This window comes from Hyposmocoma kahamanoa, unplaced genomic scaffold, assembly GCF_003589595.1.
Source record: "Hyposmocoma kahamanoa isolate Upper Pololo Valley unplaced genomic scaffold, ASM358959v1 115, whole genome shotgun sequence".
NCBI classification, from domain to species: domain Eukaryota; kingdom Metazoa; phylum Arthropoda; class Insecta; order Lepidoptera; family Cosmopterigidae; genus Hyposmocoma; species Hyposmocoma kahamanoa.
The window spans coordinates 41,167-52,518 of NW_020653389.1; the positions used below are offsets into that span (position 1 = coordinate 41,167).

General features: G+C 36.7%; 1 protein-coding gene across 1 annotated transcript in view; it reads right to left on the minus strand.

Annotated features, from left to right (window-relative positions):
- The window catches only part of LOC113239727, a 33,382-nt gene that overhangs the window by 12,891 nt on the left and 9,139 nt on the right, over positions 1 to 11,352 (minus strand). The window contains exon 2 of the mRNA XM_026476820.1: positions 1,243 to 1,457. The gene's annotated coding sequence lies outside the window, so the exon portion shown is untranslated. The remainder of the gene's footprint in view (positions 1 to 1,242; positions 1,458 to 11,352) is intronic.

Sequence of the window (11,352 nt, forward strand, 5' to 3'; positions counted from 1 at the left end):
TTTCAAATAAATAACTATTTATTTATTCTATTAAATGTGTTTATTAATTTCACTTTTAAATTTACAATTAACAAAACAAAACAATGTGCATAATCCTATACAAATGTTATAATTATTAATACAAAGATCGAACACTCAGAAAAAAATTTTTCGATCCGGCCGGATTCGAACCGACAGTCTTCTAGCATACAGTGCCAGACGCTATACCAACTAAGCCACGGAACGAACCAGCGGACCTCACGAATTTTTCTATGTGCTTGCATCGTATTTTTGTATTTGGTTTTCAACGACATTTTACAGATGACGACTATATAGATGTTTAAACATATATAGTTATGCAGCCACGCGTTTGCATCGATGCAATCGCGCGTTTGTGTCGGTACAATCGCGCGTTTGTGTACGCTAAAAGTCGTAAGTACCTGGCTAAGTGAAATCATAGATGGCTCAACGGCAAAAAAGTTATTAAAAGCCAAAAACAAAGATTTGCAACAAGCGCATAGAGAAAATTCGTAAAGTCCGTTGGTTCGTGCCGTGGTTTAGTTGGCAAAGCGTCTAGCACGGTTTGCTGTAAGACGTTGGTTCGAATCCAGCCGGATCGAAGGAATGTTTTCTTAGTGTGCGTTTTTTGTATTAATAAAATTGTAGAAATTGTAACTTTTCAGATAACAAAACATATTTTCGACTCATGGGCCCATGTAACACCGAGAGTGGCACTCGATGCGTTGAAATCATCAAAGCGCCCGTGTGGTAGCGCTCTAAAGCGTCAGAGTTGTTGTATGTTGTAAGAGGAGATTCTCATAATTCGACTGTATTTTTTTTAGTACGTAACGCGGTTACTCGATTTGTGAACGGATTTTGATGATTCTGTTTTTTGGGGAACAGAGGGCACCTCAGTATTAGTTTTATTTAAATTTGAAGTAAGTATTCCACCTCTATTGTCGTATTCCAGAACTCTACTCAATGCTCAAGTCAGGACTTGAGTATGATTTCAAGCACTGGAAATACGACCCTAATGGCAAGGAGTTGAGTATGATTTTCAGTGCTCACTGCAATACGCAAGTCACTTGAGTATTGAGTAGAGTTCTGGAATACGACCCTAAGTGTGGCAAACTTGGGAATGGATCCGCTTTTGCTCACTTTCCGGTATCCAATTTCAATAAAACTTAGCAAATAAATGAAATAACGAACTTTTGAGGTCGGTTTACTTATAATTATTGTAAATAACTATTGTTTCATACGTACCATTCAACAATTTAAGCCGAGTACCACCAGAACGTTTATTTCTTTCTAGTCAAATATCTCCCTTAACAGTTCCAAATTGCTTCTTCATTACAGGCTTAATGACGTCACAGTGCAGAATTTCCATTTATCAGAGGTAGAAATACAGCTGTCTCACTCGCTCTTGTGGGTTTGGGATATTCGTCGTCTCTGTTTCTTAAGGCACTTTGGTTGATAGTCTGAAATAGAAAAAAGCTACATGTTATTTTCAGGATTTCTGTAAATTCTTCTGAGTAAAAAAAATCAACCCCGGTTTGATCACTGTAACAACCTTCGCTCTCTTTAAGACCCATGCGAAATGGTGACACGTATCACATACTTACAGAACACTAGGATATTGTTGGTTTTGTAATGGAATCAGATTCTGTTCCCGATATGGGCATCTCGAATATTTTGAAATGAATTTCTTGGTGTAATAGGTATGTAAGAAAAAAAATGACATGGCATCGATTGAACCGTGACGTAACTATAGCTTCATTGTACGGAGCAGGAAATTGTGTTCAGTCGTTCCCAGAACTATTGTTAAGAATTTAGGTACTAGAATGGGTCCTTGTACAATTGATGACAAACATGTCATCCCATATCACATTTGTCTCGTTTTGGCTCACGCTACACCTTTCTGACTGGATACGGCTTGTTGTAATTATTAATACAAAGATCGACACTCCGAAAAAATTCCTTCGATCCGGCCGGATTCGAACCGACGACATCCTCTAGCATAGTCTTCGATCTTTGTATTAATAATGATAACAGTGGAGTAATTTCACAAAAAAATAATTGAATAAAAATTTGGATAGTTTTTTTTTATAATAAGCTATTGCATGAACTAGTTGAACAAGTCAAGTAGCAGTAGAGTTTCTTGTAAAAGAATTCGTTCAGGGAAGTACCGACTCCTTACCTATTTTTGACGCCAAGCCGTATTGTTAGCTTTACTTATTACTGTGTTCCGTCGAAGGGTAGGCGTGCTGGTGAAATTACAGGCACATGGGACTTGTCAATTTGTCTTAGGGTGGCGGCGCAATGGGAGTGCCCTTCAGGTCTTTGCAAATTAAAGCTCTGAGTGGCACTGTGAATGTTATATTTAATCAAAACGTAAGTCATAAAATATATAGAATTGAAGATTACTCAGCTAAACGTCAGGCTAGCTCACAAGACGGTAATAAATCGACTCATCCGAAGAACAAAGTCCGATGTGATTATTAGCAAAAAGAGAATAAGTACGTTACGATAATAATTTCGTTATTCAAACTAAGACCTATGTAAAGGTGTTTTGCAAATTTATATATCTTATTTCGTTTCGGAAATATAAAATCGAACAACGATCGATCTGACGTCCACAGCGAAGAAGAACGAACGAAATGTACTATGTCCTGAAAACAAGTAGTCTTGCACATAGATCTTTGTTCTACGGATGAGTCGAAATGCTTTCGCATTCTCTATCCAATGCCCAATCACACGACTTACGTAGGTACGAGCTTTAACAAAACGCAAAATTTTAAAAAGAAATACGGAAGATAATTTATTTCATAAATTGGCTTTAACTACATAAATTAATCCTTAACAAAGCACTATGTGCCTTCTTACTATACAATAATGTCCGTATTTCAACGACTGAAGGGTTAAATGCGAGAAATTGAAATATCATCGCGTTGTGAAGCGATAACGAAACTTTAAGCTAAAGACGTATGAGTGAATTTTGATTAAATGCGACAGTGTAGGCAAGAATTGATAATTGTCAAAGAAATGTCGACTCTATAGTAATGTAGCATAGAATTGGTGTGTATGGCCATGTTTATAGTTGATTTAAAGTATGATGTATTTGATACAATTGCATTGCGGTTGGAACTGGTTTTTGCCAGTACTGTGTACGTAAATAATATGAAAGAACGGATAAAATATATTTTGGAAATAATTTTTTGTTTTTTTTTTAATTTATTTTATTTTTTCTCAGAAAGACATACTATTGAGTCAATTAGACAGATAAATGATCGAAAAAAACATTGTAATATTTTAAATTGTAAAGAAGGAAGAAATACTTCGACTTTTTTTAAATAATGAATGCAGATTGTCATATTGAAAAAAAAAATGGCGGGATTTCATTAATATTTAGTTTCAAAGTATTATTACTTTTTGAGTTTCATAATTATTTGTTACCTGTTTTAAAGCTGATGGCTCTATAACCAATGCTCAATAAACAAATAAACAATAATAATAATAAAGCAGATGGTTCAAATACATAAAAACTAGTGATAATTTCAAATAACATTTTCTATTTTTGCCGCCAAGCAGTAATGTCAGCATTACTGTGTTCCGGTTTTGAAGGGTAAGGGTGCCGGTGAAATTACAGGCACACGGGACTTGTCAACTCATGTCTCAGGATGACGGGCGGATTATAAAAACATTTACAATTCAAAAGTCATATTTTATGAACAAAAATAAATTAATAATTTTATTATGCACGTGAAAAAACTCACCAAAAAGTGAACGCGCCAAATCCACGTCTAATAACGTGAACGATTCTATTGTTAACGCACCAAAATGTATTTTTTTTAAATCACTGCTAATGACTGGTGGTTCTGTGGAAATCAAACTCAATGTGGTGCAGCAAATTGAAACACGAAGGGGACACAATTGGTGACACAATGACCGTTCAATAGAGTAGGCTCAATCATAGGGTACAGTTTTTTTTATTATAGTATACTGACCGGACAAAGCCATGGTAGAGTAAATAGTTTCAGTTTTAACAGCAGTACATACGAAAAAAGCTATATCTATAACTGCCACCTTACCTATTTCTGTCGCCAAGCAGTAAAGCTAGCATTACTGTGTTATGGTTTTAAAGAGTAAGGGTGCTGGTGAAATTACACTTGTCAACTTATGTCTCAGAACGACTAAGAAAGGAGTGCTCCTAAGATGTTTGTGATTAAAAGCTCTTAGTGGCACTCCAACTGTTATGGACAGGCTTGTCGCGTACCACCAGGCGCACGGCGCACTTGTTCGTCCCGTCACTTGGTATTATGCAAAAGAAAGTTTGGCCTACCGCCTCTCAAGAGGTCATGGGTTCTAATCCGGTCTCGCACCTGTGAGTTTCTCGTAATTTATGTGCGAAATTTATAATAATAATAACGCAACACACTCATAGCCCCGCATTAGGGAAACCTACGGGACTTCTCTGGGGGGTACTCAGTACCGAGGTTATTAATGGACACATCTACAACTATTATATGTTAACAATAGAAACTGGGTATTTTTTTAGTTTTAATAATAATTGTACCTTTTTTATATCACTTTATTATTTGTTACAGCCTTTCTTTTCCTCTTTTTATTGATGATTTATTTTTGTTCGGAAGGAGGTACCTCAGTAGTTGTCCGTTTCAAATTCGAAAATAATATGTCACCTCTAAGGGTGGGAAATTAGTAATAATAACGCACACACTCAACATAGCCCCGCACTAGGGAAACCCTGTGTCGCGGGTGCCATGGATACACGCATAGACAACCACAAATTTACACCCAAACTCACGAGAGAAATAAATGTAGACATACGAGTATTTCTCCCGGCCTGGGAATCGAACCCAGGACCTCTGCGTGGCAGTCCAGCACGGTAACCATTCGGCCACGGATGCAGTTAATTTGGAATTTAAGCTTATCGGTGGAGGAAAACATCGTTATGAAACCTGCACGTCGAGAAATTACACAGCCGTTGGAAAACGTCCCCACATTGGGCCAGCGCGGAGACTACAGACTACACCCTCGCCTGAAAGGAGACCCATGCCAGGTTGATGATGAACCTCAGCTCGTTCCGTAGGACTTGTCAACTTACGTCACAGGGTGACGGGCGTAGTGGCAGTGTCCCTTAAAACTTTGCAATTTAAAGCTCTGAGTGGCACTGTAACTGTTGTGGACAGGCGTGTAGCTTACCATCAGGCGCACCGCTTGTTCGTCCTGTCACTTAATGTTATAAAAAAAACGGAAAAAATCGAGACCGTTTTATTCACTTTATTGAATATCTTGATTTTTTTCTACCATGATATTGAACGACAAAACATGATATTAAATAAATATTGCAATTAATACAGCGACATCTCTGTCAGTTTTCTGGTAGCTGTAAAAGTATCTTACTGAGTGAAGAAACCTTCATAAGTTTCTCACAGATGGCGCTACGGCAAAGAAACAGTTTTATTAATAATAATAATGCACACAATTATAGCCCTGTATTAGGAAAATTTTGTATTGAGGATGCCAGGTCTCATGGACACACGCATGGACAACCACAAATTACGCCCACACACGAGACAAATAAATTAAGGCTATACAAATATTTCTCCAGGCCCAGGAATCGAAGCTGGGACCGAACGGTTACCCGCATGGTAACCGTTCGGCCACGGAGGTCTTTAAAAGATAAAATAGTAAATATATAAAAAAAACTGTGCCTCTACCATGATATTACAATTGCCGCTAACGACCGTGTAAATTACTTTCTAATTTTGTATGGCTTAACATAGACATTCAGTGTTAGTTAGTCAAGAAACAAAACTACAGTATATTCAATTTTTTATTATATGCTTACAAACAAAGCATTACAAAAGTGCTTTATGTAAATTTTATTTATGTAAAATTTGTTTCAAATAAAATCACACTTTACCTATAGATAGACAAGTTTTCACCTTGGCCATATTAAAAGCTAAAATAAAAAGAATCATATGGCGTAATCTATGGGTGGAGGAGCTGAATGTGCCTTAGTGATCAGAATTGGCACAAGACTGTGACGGTGTGACCTCCTTACACTGTCATCTCACCTTTTTGTATCGCCTCTCTCCGCTTGTATCCTATCATTTTTTCTTTTGCTTGTATTTAAATTTTAAATTTGAATTGTTCCATCTTCCTTCGCTTTCTCATTTTGTTTCGTACTACGGTCACTCCCAGCTCGACCGCCACAACAGTCGGAGCTGTTTCAAATTCCATCGCGTATAATCGGTAATTTTGGTTCTTTACTACGTCTATAATCGTCATTAAATAAGCTAAATCATGTGTAATAATCTATAACAGTCTACAGCCTTCATGTACCTAAGATTACGTATCTGTAATTCAGTTACTCGGCTCATTTAGGGGTAAGTGCCTTCCGGGCGGCGTCGTGGTGAATGTTCACTGATCCCACGGCGCCGACTCAACCGGCGAGAGGGAAACCCGGGGGGGTTTTAGTGCGTAGGCCTTCCAGTGTGGAGGGAGAGTCCCCACATAACCCCTGAGTCTCCCTGGGCTCAGGGGTATCCATAAAGATTTCCCCCCGTCAAAAAAAAAAAGAAAAAAAAAGAGGTAAGTGCCTTAATATCCATTATAAAGTGTAGGGAGTGTTTTATACTATTGTACCTGTTTTTTTAAATTTGCTTTTTTATTTTTACAGCCTTTCGTTTTACGTTACTTCTTTTATTAAATTTTGTGGACCGGAAGTTTACCGTTTCATTGTCATGAACCTGGTCACGGCTAGTTAGGGTTACAACCCTTTCAAGACCTAAACAAATGGCGTACTTTGGTGTCGGAGGCCAAGATACACTTCGGGTCGCTGAGCCAGCAAAATAAGTAGGTTTAGGGCGTAATCGCACTAGACATAAACAGCTTCTTTCGAAGAGCATTTGCGTCGCACAACTGACAAATTAGCGCCAAAGGGGACACGGACAAGTTTACGCCATACGCGCTTACCGCTGAGTGCGCCAATCGGCGCAAAGTGCTCATATAAGTCTTTCATTTATGAGCATTCGGCTCCGCAAGACTGCGCACGACGGGCAATGTTATTTTCACCACTCTGAGCGCGTGCTTAGGTTCCTTTTTCTTCGTAGTGAGCATCTGCTATCACTAGTCAGATGTAGTAGGCTATTATAGCGTAGGTATTTCCGATTATTAACCCTCTTCAAAAAAATAAGGAAGTTCTCAATTGAGAACTTATAATTTGAATTCGACTGCATGTATTATTTTTGTAGGCGTGTTACGCGATAACTCCGGCGCGATAACATTTGTGAACCGATTTTGATGATTCTTTTTTGTTGGAAAGAGGGTACCTCAGTAGTGGTCCCATTTAAATTTAAAGAAAATGTTCCACCTCTAAGGATGGCCAACTAGGGGATGAATGAGATTTGAGTTTAGTTTTTTTAGTACTTTGTACTGAGATTATATATTAAGTAATCAGTGCTTTAGCGCACAGGTATGAGTGACAGAGACGACATTCTACAAAGTCGAAATCAGCAGATCATCTTTTTCTAAACCTCGACTTGTAATATACAAGGTCTGATACTGTACATATTTTTTTTCCTGCAATCTAACTCCTCAGTCTTATCGTTATTTATATTTTAACACAAATATCGAATCATGACCGCTGAATTATTGTAAGCGACATTATTATCTAAATAGCGTTTTATAGTGCCAATATTTTAAATTATAAGGACAAGGACGAGTCGACATTTCCCGCTAAAATTACATCAAATAGATATTACAGCAAAAGCTACGTTCATCGTTAGCTCAACCATTTTTTATATTTTCGTAGAACCAACAGAATGAATATTAAAAAATCATAACGTAAGCGACCCCACTTGTTATTGCAACCATAGATTTCGTATATAGGTACCCATAGATTGGCAATGCAAGTGAAAGAGCGTTAGTATACACGTATGTTAGAGCGAGATGGGTAGACGAGACCACTTCGTTATACGCTATGAGCCCGTATGAACCTAGGGTCAGCTGACAACGAAATAAATTTCGTTTATTTTTGAAAAATAGTTGGTTTTAAAATATGAAATAGCGTTAAACGGACGTTTATTAGTCATGGTAACGTGTTCAGTACCCGGATGTAACTCATCTAAAAAGGAAAACTCGCAGAATTGTACATTTCACATGTAAGTACTATTTTTAGCTGTATTTTTTTAGCTGTCTAAAAGCACTACCACAAAAGTTTTTCACATAAATATATCCGTAAAATTATACCATTCAAATGCATTAATAACCCAAATGTATACGGATTCAATTAAAAAAATTATCAAATACGTGAATTTCTGAAATTCATAACCCCAATTTCATAGAGATTGACGCAATCGATAATATGTTATCGAGATGTCATTAACTGAAAAAAAGTAAGGCAAAGGCGTGACTTGCATACAACCGAAATCATCTTCATACTTAATATTGTTGAATCAGAAATTTCTGGTTTTAGTTAATTAATAATGCACTAATGCAAATTAGTGCATTATTTTTTGTCTATATTAAAACGAAAATTTCGCAGGTCCAGCATCGCTTCGAGGGCCGCAGTTGGAGTTGTCCTCATGCAGCCAATCGTCGCCATGCAGGCTAGTCTTTGGAATTTGTCCAGCTTGTCGGTTGCGGTCGTCAGCTTGGTTCGTGGCCACCATACTATTGCGCCGTAACTGATCATGGGTCTTATCACCGTTTTGTAGAGCCATAGTGTTATCTTGGGTGAAAGTCCCCATTGTTTACCTACCATCCTATGGCACTGCTAGAAGGTGATAGGAGCTTTCTTAATTTTGTATTGAATCATTAATTAATTAGTTAACGTCTCGGCGTTTTGCGATAAGACATTTTGGTGAATACGACGAAGTGAAATGCCGGTGTAATATGTTAATCGATATTTAAGTTAAATCAGTGGATTGCGCAACACTATTTATCTTGCACACATGCAATTATACGCACACAGATGTATTTTTGTTTTGGTCTCGTCTCCAATACTTGAAGGCCAATCTATGGATATACTAAATCTATAATTGCAACAGACATAGTACTTACATAAGTCGTACGTCCCGGTTTTAAGCTGTGTGTCCTACTGTCCCCAAAAAATAAACAATGTCCCACTTTGACAAAATAATGATATTACACGCAATTAATTTGTAAAAAATTGGGTGAAAGCGAAAAATATCAGTGTTTCCCGTTGACCAGATTGATGGTCAGAGTGGTCTGGTCAATGGGATTTTTTTTCCGCATTGTCCAAATCAGCTAGTGATTTATTAAAGTATTGTTGAGTACAAAATAGCAAGACTTATGACATGCAAATTTTTAATCGCAAGTGTTACCGTAAACGCCTGAAAGCTTCAAAAAACTTTAAATATAGATAGCAAAATTAATGGACGCGCTAAAAAGGCTTAACATCCATTGTTTTAACAAAAGTGTTAGTTTACACAATCGGTTACGAAATTCATTATTTATAATATTAAAATTCAATTTAATGCAGTGGAACCAATCATGGACGGTTTATGGTTTTATTTTTTGCTTCAGTCTTTTAATTTTGGATGAGTTACTCTGTGGAAATTAAAAAGTTTTCAAATAATGACTTATAGTGCTTTAATCAGATCAATTAATAAAGAAAACATTGTTATTCGAGAAAAAGTAGACTACCGACCGAGACCACTCGAGATGAGATGTCCTACCCAACACTAATTGGAACAGACTTTAGTACCAAGCGCCACCAGTAGATGGCATCATCACTAGTATCATGAGAAGCACAAGCAAGTGTTAACATGATTAGTATAAGGCCTTCATTATTCAGAGTGGCCTCAGGCGCGGGTGCGTGTAAAGTAAATATACGTAGACGCTCGTTGCGTTCACAATGGCTGTGCGCGCCAGCACCTGTGTCGTGGCGGCTGCAGGCGCGGGATCTTTTGGATCGGTCTCGTTTGGTACTCGGTCTGTGTTTGAATATCTTTATATGGACAGCCCAATTTCCAATTATGGACACCCCGTCATGGATGGTTTCCAATTATGAACACCTAAACATGAACGACCAACTACTTAGCTAAATTATCAAATTCAATCTCAAAAAAAGATATCTTGCATGGTACTTAAAACTTATTTCTAAACGAATGGTGAGATGTTTCCAACAGTGGATTTGATTCATAAAAAAATCAAATTCAGTATTGGACGACCAGTGACACTGTTTCTATTACTGTGCTTAAGATAATGTAACAAGCTATAAACTAAATTAAAATTCTGTCTTTATAAAGACGGCAAATCCATGTCCATCATCGGTTCCACTATCTTAGTATCACATTTACATGTAGAAATATTTTAAAAGGCGGTGGTAATGGCTTTATATAAATGTAATAATGTATCAATATACGGTTTTATGTATAAGTTTATTTAATAAACTATTTTTTTATTATGCACCAATGGAATATATTTGTACGCTCGTAGCGAATAGATTTCATTTATTATTCTATTCTGCAATAATTATTTATTAAAATTTAGTTATACACATACTTGTTCAGGATCAGGAAAAGCCACTACATATACTTTTTGTAGAAATCTATCTCTATAATTATTGGATTTGCCTTACTTTCTCAAACTCGTATCTTAAAGCACAAAGTGACTGAAAGTTCATACAAATTTTTCAGGCTGATTGTACATTTCCTTCATATTCACACACTGGCTTTTACCTATTCTTAATGTGATGCATCCGAATTACCACCTTTGATAAGAAATTTAAAATAAATAGAAAGTTTTACCACCACCTAAATAATCACTCTTTAGAAGATACGAGTTTGAGAAAGTTAGGGCGAATCTAATAATTATAGGGATAGATTTTGTACAAAAAGAATGTGTAAATCGACTCATCCGTAGAACAAAGATCTATGTGCAAGACTACTTGTTCTCATGACATAGTCCATTTCGTTCGTTCTTCTTCGCTGTGGATGTCAGATCGACCGTTGTTCGATTTTATCTTTCCGAAACGAAATAAAATATATAAATTCTCCAAACACCTTTACATAGGCCTTAGTTTGAATAACGAAATTGTTCTCGTAACTTATTCTCTTTTCGTTATATAATCACATCGGACTCTGTTCTTCGGATGAGTCGAAATTAGCTTTTCCTGATCCTGAACAAGTATGTATATAACTAAATTTTATTTTATATATAATTTATTATATAGTAAGCTCAAAAGGCACAAGACGTATAAATAGAAAGTAGTAAAAAGTAGTAGTCATTAGTCTTTTCTACTATGATAAGCAATAAAAACATTATCAAAGGATTTATTAGATTTAGCAGTAGGGCTCCTTGTGGGAGAGTTCGTCAATTGAA